The sequence below is a fragment of the Mytilus trossulus genome, chromosome 3, assembly GCF_036588685.1.
Source record: "Mytilus trossulus isolate FHL-02 chromosome 3, PNRI_Mtr1.1.1.hap1, whole genome shotgun sequence".
In the NCBI taxonomy this organism is placed as follows: Eukaryota; Metazoa; Mollusca; class Bivalvia; order Mytilida; family Mytilidae; genus Mytilus; species Mytilus trossulus.
Window position 1 is genome coordinate 17308660 of NC_086375.1, and position 12577 is coordinate 17321236.

A 12577-nucleotide genomic window follows, 5' to 3' on the forward strand; every position below is an offset into this window, starting at 1 on the left:
GACGGAAAAATACACGATAACTGCAATCTAGTGAGTTTTATATTTGCCACCTAATGTTTATTAGACATAAATCGATTTCATAAACGGTGGTCTATAAAAGTGCACGAGATCCTGCTTTCATTTTACTTGATCGCAGCCGTACCCGTGAATTTCGTGCAAAAAGTGTCTTTTGCAAAATCAAAACACGAAATCGGACTCTGCATGCCGATTCCATTGAAGATCTGTTTCAAGATCGCGCATTCAATTTACGCCTTATATTTCTACATCGAAACGAGTGTGGTTGATCTGATCAGATATACAAAAGATGTAATATATATAGTGACTGCATTTTATTTCTCATTTCAGGAAGAAGAAAAAAGTATTTGCAAAGATATCTTATATTTGTTGATCGAAAACTTGTGCTGACTTTGACATTGCCGTGTGAATACGGATCGCTATTTAGAAATCGCCTGCCGAAATTCCTCGGTCATGCTACTGCAAAAAGTCTTCCGACCACGACGAGACTCGAACTCGCAATCTTCTGATTCGAAGTCAGACGCCTTATCCATTAGGCCACGCGGTCTTAGCAATACATTCGGGCAAAATAGAACTTAAACATCGCAAATCTGGATAGTGGCATTTTGCCTTCTCTCTGAATAATCTGCTCTTGACGTAATCAAAAATGGTCAAGAAACACAATACAAAATGTGCTAGCCTTATGAATCGAATTCGAACGTATATCGTATATATATGCTTTATAATACATTTACATTATTACTGGGCTCGATATTAACAATGAAACATTTCTGAGATTTTGGCGCCAACATTGTTTTCACACTAAAGGTGACAGAATTTGTGGCTTTTCAATATAAAATCAATGGAACTGATAAAATAGTTTTGCATTTGTTCTTTAGATGTAACAAATAGCATGGCAAACAGGTTGACGCAAAAATAACTATCGCACTAATTAACCGCTTCTTACAAACGACACCATTTCTTTACAATTGGTATACATCTGCCCGGCTAGCTCAGTCGGTAGAGCACGAGACTCTTAATCTCGGGGTCGTGGGTTCGAGCCCCACGTTGGGCGTTAATTTTTATTGTATCGTTTGACAATTTGTAGAAGACGGAAAAATACACGAAACTGCAATCTAGTGAGTTTTATATTTGCCACCTAATGTTTATTAGACATAAATCGATTTCATAAACGGTGGTCTATAAAAGTGCACGAGATCCTGCTTTCATTTTACTTGATCGCAGCCGTACCCGTGAATTTCGTGCAAAAAGTGTCTTTTGCAAAATCAAAACACGAAATCGGACTCTGCATGCCGATTCCATTGAAGATCTGTTTCAAGATCGCGCATTCAATTTACGCCTTATATTTCTACATCGAAACGAGTGTGGTTGATCTGATCAGATATACAAAAGATGTAAATATATATAGTGACTGCATTTTATTTCTCATTTCAGGAAGAAGAAAAAAGTATTTGCAAAGATATCTTATATTTGTTGATCGAAACTTGTGCTGACTTTGACATTGCCGTGTGAATACGGATCGCTATTTAGAAATCGCCTGCCGAAATTCCTCGGTCATGCTACTGCAAAAAGTCTTCGACCACGACGAGACTCGAACTCGCAATCTTCTGATTCGAAGTCAGACGCCTTATCCATTAGGCCACGCGGTCTTAGCAATACATTCGGGCAAAATAGAACTTAAACATCGCAAATCTGGATAGTGGCATTTTGCCTTCTCTCTGGAATAATCTGCTCTTGACGTAATCAAAAATGGTCAAGAAACACAATACAAAATGTGCTAGCCTTATGAATCGAATTCGAACGTATATCGTATATATATGCTTTATAATACATTTACATTATTACTGGCTCGATATTAACAATGAAAACATTTCTGAGATTTTGGCGCCAACATTGTTTTCACACTAAAGGTGACAGAATTTGTGGCTTTTCAATATAAAATCAATGGAACTGATAAAATAGTTTTGCATTTGTTCTTTAGATGTAACAAATAGCCATGGGCAAACAGGTTGACGCAAAAATAACTATCGCACTAATTAACCGCTTCTTACAAACGACACCCATTTCTTTACAATTGGTATACATCTGCCGGCTAGCTCAGTCGGTAGAGCACGAGACTCTTAATCTCGGGGTCGTGGGTTCGAGCCCCACGTTGGGCGGTTAATTTTTATTGTATCGTTTGACAATTTGTAGAAGACGGAAAAATACACGATAACTGCAATCTAGTGAGTTTTATATTTGCCACCTAATGTTTATTAGACATAAATCGATTTCATAAACGGTGGTCTATAAAAGTGCACGAGATCCTGCTTTCATTTTACTTGATCGCAGCCGTACCCGTGAATTTCGTGCAAAAAGTGTCTTTTGCAAAATCAAAACACGAATCGGACTCTGCATGCGATTCCATTGAAGATCTGTTTCAAGATCGCGCATTCAATTTACGCCTTATTTTTCTACATCGAACGAGTGTGGTTGATCTGATCAGATATACAAAAGATGTAAATATATATAGTGACTGCATTTTATTTCTCATTTCAGGAAGAAGAAAAAAGTATTTGCAAAGATATCTTATATTTGTTGATCGAAAACTTGTGCTGACTTTGACATTGCCGTGTGAATACGGATCGCTATTTAGAAATCGCCTGCCGAAATTCCTCGGTCATGCTACTGCAAAAAGTCTTCGACCACGACGAGACTCGAACTCGCAATCTTCTGATTCGAAGTCAGACGCCTTATCCATTAGCCACGCGGTCTTAGCAATACATTCGGGCAAAATAGAACTTAAACATCGCAAATCTGGATAGTGGCATTTTGCCTTCTCTCTGAATAATCTGCTCTTGACGTAATCAAAAATGGTCAAGAAACACAATACAAAATGTGCTAGCCTTATGATCGAATTCGAACGTATATCGTATATATATGCTTTATAATACATTTACATTATTACTGGGCTCGATATTAACAATGAAACATTTCTGAGATTTTGGCGCCAACATTGTTTTCACACTAAAGGTGACAGAATTTGTGGCTTTTCAATATAAAATCAATGGAACTGATAAAATAGGTTTTGCATTTGTTCTTTAGATGTAACAAATAGCCATGGGCAAACAGGTTGACGCAAAAATAACTATCGCACTAATTAACCGCTTCTTACAAACGACACCCATTTCTTTACAATTGGTATACATCTGCCCGGCTAGCTCAGTCGGTAGAGCACGAGACTCTTAATCTCGGGGTCGTGGTTCGAGCCCCACGTTGGGCGGTTAATTTTTATTGTATCGTTTGACAATTTGTAGAAGACGGAAAAATACACGATAACTGCAATCTAGTGAGTTTTATATTTGCCACCTAATGTTTATTAGACATAAATCGATTTCATAAACGGTGGTCTATAAAAGTGCACGAGATCCTGCTTTCATTTACTTGATCGCAGCCGTACCCGTGAATTTCGTGCAAAAGTGTCTTTGCAAAATCAAAACACGAAATCGGACTCTGCATGCCGATTCCATTGAAGATCTGTTTCAAGATCGCGCATTCAATTTACGCCTTATATTTCTACATCGAACGAGTGTGGTTGATCTGATCAGATATACAAAAGATGTAAATATATATAGTGACTGCATTTTATTTCTCATTTCAGGAAGAAGAAAAAGTATTTGCAAAGATATCTTATATTTGTTGATCGAAAACTTGTGCTGACTTTGACATTGCCGTGTGAATACGGATCGCTATTTAGAAATCGCCTGCCGAAATTCCTCGGTCATGCTACTGCAAAAAGTCTTCGACCACGACGAGACTCGAACTCGCAATCTTCTGATTCGAAGTCAGACGCCTTATCCATTAGGCCACGCGGTCTTAGCAATACATTCGGGCAAAATAGAACTTAAACATCGCAAATCTGGATAGTGGCATTTTGCCTTCTCTCTGAATAATCTGCTCTTGACGTAATCAAAAATGGTCAAGAAACACAATACAAAATGTGCTAGCCTTATGAATCGAATTCGAACGTATATCGTATATATATGCTTTATAATACATTTACATTATTACTGGGCTCGATATTAACAATGAAACATTTCTGAGATTTTGGCGCCAACATTGTTTTCACACTAAAGGTGACAGAATTTGTGGCTTTTCAATATAAAATCAATGGAACTGATAAAATAGTTTTGCATTTGTTCTTTAGATGTAACAAATAGCCATGGGCAAACAGGTTGACGCAAAAATAACTATCGCACTAATTAACCGCTTCTTACAAACGACACCCATTTCTTTACAATTGGTATACATCTGCCCGGCTAGCTCAGTCGGTAGAGCACGAGACTCTTAATCTCGGGTCGTGGGTTCGAGCCCCACGTTGGGCGGTTAATTTTTATTGTATCGTTTGACAATTTGTAGAAGACGGAAAAATACACGATAACTGCAATCTAGTGAGTTTTATATTTGCCACCTAATGTTTATTAGACATAAATCGATTTCATAAACGGTGGTCTATAAAAGTGCACGAGATCCTGCTTTCATTTTACTTGATCGCAGCCGTACCCGTGAATTTCGTGCAAAAAGTGTCTTTTGCAAAATCAAAACACGAAATCGGACTCTGCATGCCGATTCCATTGAAGATCTGTTTCAAGATCGCGCATTCAATTTACGCCTTATATTTCTACATCGAACGAGTGTGGTTGATCTGATCAGATATACAAAAGATGTAAATATATATAGTGACTGCATTTTATTTCTCATTTCAGGAAGAAGAAAAAAGTATTTGCAAAGATATCTTATATTTGTTGATCGAAAACTTGTGCTGACTTTGACATTGCCGTGTGAATACGGATCGCTATTTAGAAATCGCCTGCCGAAATTCCTCGGTCATGCTACTGCAAAAAGTCTTCGACCACGACGAGACTCGAACTCGCAATCTTCTGATTCGAAGTCAGACGCCTTATCCATTAGGCCACGCGGTCTTAGCAATACATTCGGGCAAAATAGAACTTAAACATCGCAAATCTGGATAGTGGCATTTTGCCTTCTCTCTGAATAATCTGCTCTTGACGTAATCAAAAATGGTCAAGAAACACAATACAAAATGTGCTAGCCTTATGAATCGATTCGAACGTATATCGTATATATATGCTTTATAATACATTTACATTATTACTGGGCTCGATATTAACAATGAAACATTTCTGAGATTTTGGCGCCAACATTGTTTCACACTAAAGGTGACAGAATTTGTGGCTTTTCAATATAAAATCAATGGAACTGATAAAATAGTTTTGCATTTTGTTCTTTAGATGTAACAAATAGCCATGGGCAAACAGGTTGACGCAAAAATAACTATCGCACTAATTAACCGCTTCTTACAAACGACACCCATTTCTTTACAATTGGTATACATCTGCCCGGCTAGCTCAGTCGGTAGAGCCGAGACTCTTAATCTCGGGGTCGTGGGTTCGAGCCCCACGTTGGGCGGTTAATTTTTATTGTATCGTTTGACAATTTGTAGAAGACGGAAAAATACACGATAACTGCAATCTAGTGAGTTTTATATTTGCCACCTAATGTTTATTAGACATAAATCGATTTCATAAACGGTGGTCTATAAAAGTGCACGAGATCCTGCTTTCATTTTACTTGATCGCAGCCGTACCCGTGAATTTCGTGCAAAAAGTGTCTTTTGCAAAATCAAAACACGAAATCGGACTCTGCAATGCCGATTCCATTGAAGATCTGTTTCAAGATCGCGCATTCAATTTACGCCTTATATTTCTACATCGAAACGAGTGTGGTTGATCTGATCAGATATACAAAAGATGTAAATATATATAGTGACTGCATTTTATTTCTCATTTCAGGAAGAAGAAAAAAGTATTTGCAAAGATATCTTATATTTGTTGATCGAAAACTTGTGCTGACTTTGACATTGCCGTGTGAATACGGATCGCTATTTAGAAATCGCCTGCCGAAATTCCTCGGTCATGCTACTGCAAAAAGTCTTCGACCACGACGAGACTCGAACTCGCAATCTTCTGATTCGAAGTCAGACGCCTTATCCATTAGGCCACGCGGTCTTAGCAATACATTCGGGCAAAATAGAACTTAAACATCGCAAATCTGGATAGTGGCATTTTGCCTTCTCTCTGAATAATCTGCTCTTGACGTAATCAAAAATGGTCAAGAAACACAATACAAAATGTGCTAGCCTTATGAATCGAATTCGAACGTATATCGTATATATATGCTTTATAATACATTTACATTATTACTGGGCTCGATATTAACAATGAAACATTTCTGAGATTTTGGCGCCAACATTGTTTTCACACTAAAGGTGACAGAATTTGTGGCTTTTCAATATAAAATCAATGGAACTGATAAAATAGTTTTGCATTTGTTCTTTAGATGTAACAAATAGCCATGGGCAAACAGGTTGACGCAAAATAACTATCGCACTAATTAACCGCTTCTTACAAACGACACCCATTTCTTTACAATTGGTATACATCTGCCCGGCTAGCTCAGTCGGTAGAGCACGAGACTCTTAATCTCGGGGTCGTGGGTTCGAGCCCCACGTTGGGCGGTTAATTTTATTGTATCGTTTGACAATTTGTAGAAGACGGAAAAATACACGATAACTGCAATCTAGTGAGTTTTATATTTGCCACCTAATGTTTATTAGACATAAATCGATTTCATAAACGGTGGTCTATAAAAGTGCACGAGATCCTGCTTTCATTTTACTTGATCGCAGCCGTACCCGTGAATTTCGTGCAAAAAGTGTCTTTTGCAAAATCAAAACACGAATCGGACTCTGCATGCCGATTCCATTGAAGATCTGTTTCAAGATCGCGCATTCAATTTACGCCTTATATTTCTACATCGAAACGAGTGTGGTTGATCTGATCAGATATACAAAAGATGTAAATATATATAGTGACTGCATTTTATTTCTCATTTCAGGAAGAAGAAAAAAGTATTTGCAAAGATATCTTATATTTGTTGATCGAAAACTTGTGCTGACTTTGACATTGCCGTGTGAATACGGATCGCTATTTAGAAATCGCCTGCCGAAATTCCTCGGGTCATGGCTACTGCAAAAAGTCTTCGACCACGACGAGACTCGAACTCGCAATCTTCTGATTCGAAGTCAGACGCCTTATCCATTAGGCCACGCGGTCTTAGCAATACATTCGGGCAAAATAGAACTTAAACATCGCAAATCTGGATAGTGGCATTTTGCCTTCTCTCTGACTAATCTGCTCTTGACGTAATCAAAAATGGTCAAGAAACACAATACAAAATGTGCTAGCCTTATGAATCGAATTCGAACGTATATCGTATATATATGCTTTATAATACATTTACATTATTACTGGGCTCGATATTAACAATGAAACATTTCTGAGATTTTGGCGCCAACATTGTTTTCACACTAAAGGTGACAGAATTTGTGGCTTTTCAATATAAAATCAATGGAACTGATAAAATAGTTTTGCATTTGTTCTTTAGATGTAACAAATAGCCATGGGCAAACAGGTTGACGCAAAAATAACTATCGCACTAATTAACCGCTTCTTACAAACGACACCCATTTCTTTACAATTGGTATACATCTGCCCGGCTAGCTCAGTCGGTAGAGCACGAGACTCTTAATCTCGGGGTCGTGGGTTCGAGCCCCACGTTGGGCGGTTAATTTTTATTGTATCGTTTGACAATTTGTAGAAGACGGAAAAATACACGATAACTGCAATCTAGTGAGTTTTATATTTGCCACCTAATGTTTATTAGACATAAATCGATTTCATAAACGGTGGTCTATAAAAGTGCACGAGATCCTGCTTTCATTTTACTTGATCGCAGCCGTACCCGTGAATTTCGTGCAAAAAGTGTCTTTTGCAAAATCAAAACACGAAATCGGACTCTGCATGCCGATTCCATTGAAGATCTGTTTCAAGATCGCGCATTCAATTTACGCCTTATATTTCTACATCGAAACGAGTGTGGTTGATCTGATCAGATATACAAAAGATGTAAATATATATAGTGACTGCATTTTATTTCTCATTTCAGGAAGAAGAAAAAAGTATTTGCAAAGATATCTTATATTTGTTGATCGAAAACTTGTGCTGACTTTGACATTGCCGTGTGAATACGGATCGCTATTTAGAAATCGCCTGCCGAAATTCCTCGGTCATGCTACTGCAAAAAGTCTTCGACCACGACGAGACTCGAACTCGCAATCTTCTGATTCGAAGTCAGACGCCTTATCCATTAGGCCACGCGGTCTTAGCAATACATTCGGGCAAAATAGAACTTAAACATCGCAAATCTGGATAGTGGCATTTTGCCTTCTCTCTGAATAATCTGCTCTTGACGTAATCAAAAATGGTCAAGAAACACAATACAAAATGTGCTAGCCTTATGAATCGAATTCGAACGTATATCGTATATATATGCTTTATAATACATTTACATTATTACTGGGCTCGATATTAACAATGAAACATTTCTGAGATTTTGGCGCCAACATTGTTTTCACACTAAAGGTGACAGAATTTGTGGCTTTTCAATATAAAATCAATGGAACTGATAAAATAGTTTTGCATTTGTTCTTTAGATGTAACAAATAGCCATGGGCAAACAGGTTGACGCAAAAATAACTATCGCACTAATTAACCGCTTCTTACAAACGACACCCATTTCTTTACAATTGGTATACATCTGCCCGGCTAGCTCAGTCGGTAGAGCACGAGACTCTTAATCTCGGGGTCGTGGGTTCGAGCCCCACGTTGGGCGGTTAATTTTTATTGTATCGTTTGACAATTTGTAGAAGACGGAAAAATACACGATAACTGCAATCTAGTGAGTTTTATATTTGCCACCTAATGTTTATTAGACATAAATCGATTTCATAAACGGTGGTCTATAAAAGTGCACGAGATCCTGCTTTCATTTTACTTGATCGCAGCCGTACCCGTGAATTTCGTGCAAAAAGTGTCTTTTGCAAAATCAAAACACGAAATCGGACTCTGCATGCCGATTCCATTGAAGATCTGTTTCAAGATCGCGCATTCAATTTACGCCTTATATTTCTACATCGAAACGAGTGTGGTTGATCTGATCAGATATACAAAAGATGTAAATATATATAGTGACTGCATTTTATTTCTCATTTCAGGAAGAAGAAAAAAGTATTTGCAAAGATATCTTATATTTGTTGATCGAAAACTTGTGCTGACTTTGACATTGCCGTGTGAATACGGATCGCTATTTAGAAATCGCCTGCCGAAATTCCTCGGTCATGCTACTGCAAAAAGTCTTCGACCACGACGAGACTCGAACTCGCAATCTTCTGATTCGAAGTCAGACGCCTTATCCATTAGGCCACGCGGTCTTAGCAATACATTCGGGCAAAATAGAACTTAAACATCGCAAATCTGGATAGTGGCATTTTGCCTTCTCTCTGAATAATCTGCTCTTGACGTAATCAAAAATGGTCAAGAAACACAATACAAAATGTGCTAGCCTTATGAATCGAATTCGAACGTATATCGTATATATATGCTTTATAATACATTTACATTATTACTGGGCTCGATATTAACAATGAAACATTTCTGAGATTTTGGCGCCAACATTGTTTTCACACTAAAGGTGACAGAATTTGTGGCTTTTCAATATAAAATCAATGGAACTGATAAAATAGTTTTGCATTTGTTCTTTAGATGTAACAAATAGCCATGGGCAAACAGGTTGACGCAAAAATAACTATCGCACTAATTAACCGCTTCTTACAAACGACACCCATTTCTTTACAATTGGTATACATCTGCCCGGCTAGCTCAGTCGGTAGAGCACGAGACTCTTAATCTCGGGGTCGTGGGTTCGAGCCCCACGTTGGGCGGTTAATTTTTATTGTATCGTTTGACAATTTGTAGAAGACGGAAAAATACACGATAACTGCAATCTAGTGAGTTTTATATTTGCCACCTAATGTTTATTAGACATAAATCGATTTCATAAACGGTGGTCTATAAAAGTGCACGAGATCCTGCTTTCATTTTACTTGATCGCAGCCGTACCCGTGAATTTCGTGCAAAAAGTGTCTTTTGCAAAATCAAAACACGAAATCGGACTCTGCATGCCGATTCCATTGAAGATCTGTTTCAAGATCGCGCATTCAATTTACGCCTTATATTTCTACATCGAAACGAGTGTGGTTGATCTGATCAGATATACAAAAGATGTAAATATATATAGTGACTGCATTTTATTTCTCATTTCAGGAAGAAGAAAAAAGTATTTGCAAAGATATCTTATATTTGTTGATCGAAAACTTGTGCTGACTTTGACATTGCCGTGTGAATACGGATCGCTATTTAGAAATCGCCTGCCGAAATTCCTCGGTCATGCTACTGCAAAAAGTCTTCGACCACGACGAGACTCGAACTCGCAATCTTCTGATTCGAAGTCAGACGCCTTATCCATTAGGCCACGCGGTCTTAGCAATACATTCGGGCAAAATAGAACTTAAACATCGCAAATCTGGATAGTGGCATTTTGCCTTCTCTCTGAATAATCTGCTCTTGACGTAATCAAAAATGGTCAAGAAACACAATACAAAATGTGCTAGCCTTATGAATCGAATTCGAACGTATATCGTATATATATGCTTTATAATACATTTACATTATTACTGGGCTCGATATTAACAATGAAACATTTCTGAGATTTTGGCGCCAACATTGTTTTCACACTAAAGGTGACAGAATTTGTGGCTTTTCAATATAAAATCAATGGAACTGATAAAATAGTTTTGCATTTGTTCTTTAGATGTAACAAATAGCCATGGGCAAACAGGTTGACGCAAAAATAACTATCGCACTAATTAACCGCTTCTTACAAACGACACCCATTTCTTTACAATTGGTATACATCTGCCCGGCTAGCTCAGTCGGTAGAGCACGAGACTCTTAATCTCGGGGTCGTGGGTTCGAGCCCCACGTTGGGCGGTTAATTTTTATTGTATCGTTTGACAATTTGTAGAAGACGGAAAAATACACGATAACTGCAATCTAGTGAGTTTTATATTTGCCACCTAATGTTTATTAGACATAAATCGATTTCATAAACGGTGGTCTATAAAAGTGCACGAGATCCTGCTTTCATTTTACTTGATCGCAGCCGTACCCGTGAATTTCGTGCAAAAAGTGTCTTTTGCAAAATCAAAACACGAAATCGGACTCTGCATGCCGATTCCATTGAAGATCTGTTTCAAGATCGCGCATTCAATTTACGCCTTATATTTCTACATCGAAACGAGTGTGGTTGATCTGATCAGATATACAAAAGATGTAAATATATATAGTGACTGCATTTTATTTCTCATTTCAGGAAGAAGAAAAAAGTATTTGCAAAGATATCTTATATTTGTTGATCGAAAACTTGTGCTGACTTTGACATTGCCGTGTGAATACGGATCGCTATTTAGAAATCGCCTGCCGAAATTCCTCGGTCATGCTACTGCAAAAAGTCTTCGACCACGACGAGACTCGAACTCGCAATCTTCTGATTCGAAGTCAGACGCCTTATCCATTAGGCCACGCGGTCTTAGCAATACATTCGGGCAAAATAGAACTTAAACATCGCAAATCTGGATAGTGGCATTTTGCCTTCTCTCTGAATAATCTGCTCTTGACGTAATCAAAAATGGTCAAGAAACACAATACAAAATGTGCTAGCCTTATGAATCGAATTCGAACGTATATCGTATATATATGCTTTATAATACATTTACATTATTACTGGGCTCGATATTAACAATGAAACATTTCTGAGATTTTGGCGCCAACATTGTTTTCACACTAAAGGTGACAGAATTTGTGGCTTTTCAATATAAAATCAATGGAACTGATAAAATAGTTTTGCATTTGTTCTTTAGATGTAACAAATAGCCATGGGCAAACAGGTTGACGCAAAAATAACTATCGCACTAATTAACCGCTTCTTACAAACGACACCCATTTCTTTACAATTGGTATACATCTGCCCGGCTAGCTCAGTCGGTAGAGCACGAGACTCTTAATCTCGGGGTCGTGGGTTCGAGCCCCACGTTGGGCGGTTAATTTTTATTGTATCGTTTGACAATTTGTAGAAGACGGAAAAATACACGATAACTGCAATCTAGTGAGTTTTATATTTGCCACCTAATGTTTATTAGACATAAATCGATTTCATAAACGGTGGTCTATAAAAGTGCACGAGATCCTGCTTTCATTTTACTTGATCGCAGCCGTACCCGTGAATTTCGTGCAAAAAGTGTCTTTTGCAAAATCAAAACACGAAATCGGACTCTGCATGCCGATTCCATTGAAGATCTGTTTCAAGATCGCGCATTCAATTTACGCCTTATATTTCTACATCGAAACGAGTGTGGTTGATCTGATCAGATATACAAAAGATGTAAATATATATAGTGACTGCATTTTATTTCTCATTTCAGGAAGAAGAAAAAAGTATTTGCAAAGATATCTTATATTTGTTGATCGAAAACTTGTGCTGACTT

The 12577-nt window shown here is 37.8% G+C and overlaps 10 non-coding genes across 10 annotated transcripts; all 10 read right to left on the reverse strand.

The window, feature by feature from the left end:
* Positions 1-489: 489 nt before the first annotated feature.
* Positions 490-562, reverse strand: Trnar-ucg (transfer RNA arginine (anticodon UCG)). Its single transcript has one exon. It is a non-coding gene; the product is annotated as a tRNA-Arg (tRNA).
* Positions 563-1591: 1029 nt separating this feature from the next.
* Trnar-ucg (transfer RNA arginine (anticodon UCG)) lies at positions 1592-1664 on the reverse strand. Its single transcript has one exon. It is a non-coding gene; the product is annotated as a tRNA-Arg (tRNA).
* A 2133-nt stretch (positions 1665-3797) lies between these two features.
* Positions 3798-3870, reverse strand: Trnar-ucg (transfer RNA arginine (anticodon UCG)). The gene has a single exon. It is a non-coding gene; the product is annotated as a tRNA-Arg (tRNA).
* Positions 3871-4903: 1033 nt separating this feature from the next.
* Positions 4904-4976, reverse strand: Trnar-ucg (transfer RNA arginine (anticodon UCG)). Its single transcript has one exon. It is a non-coding gene; the product is annotated as a tRNA-Arg (tRNA).
* A 1034-nt stretch (positions 4977-6010) lies between these two features.
* Positions 6011-6083, reverse strand: Trnar-ucg (transfer RNA arginine (anticodon UCG)). The gene has a single exon. It is a non-coding gene; the product is annotated as a tRNA-Arg (tRNA).
* Positions 6084-7117: 1034 nt separating this feature from the next.
* On the reverse strand, positions 7118-7190 carry Trnar-ucg (transfer RNA arginine (anticodon UCG)). The gene has a single exon. It is a non-coding gene; the product is annotated as a tRNA-Arg (tRNA).
* Positions 7191-8225: 1035 nt separating this feature from the next.
* On the reverse strand, positions 8226-8298 carry Trnar-ucg (transfer RNA arginine (anticodon UCG)). The gene has a single exon. It is a non-coding gene; the product is annotated as a tRNA-Arg (tRNA).
* A 1035-nt stretch (positions 8299-9333) lies between these two features.
* On the reverse strand, positions 9334-9406 carry Trnar-ucg (transfer RNA arginine (anticodon UCG)). The gene has a single exon. It is a non-coding gene; the product is annotated as a tRNA-Arg (tRNA).
* A 1035-nt stretch (positions 9407-10441) lies between these two features.
* Positions 10442-10514, reverse strand: Trnar-ucg (transfer RNA arginine (anticodon UCG)). The gene has a single exon. It is a non-coding gene; the product is annotated as a tRNA-Arg (tRNA).
* A 1035-nt stretch (positions 10515-11549) lies between these two features.
* Trnar-ucg (transfer RNA arginine (anticodon UCG)) lies at positions 11550-11622 on the reverse strand. The gene has a single exon. It is a non-coding gene; the product is annotated as a tRNA-Arg (tRNA).
* Between the last annotated feature and the right edge of the window lie 955 nt (positions 11623-12577).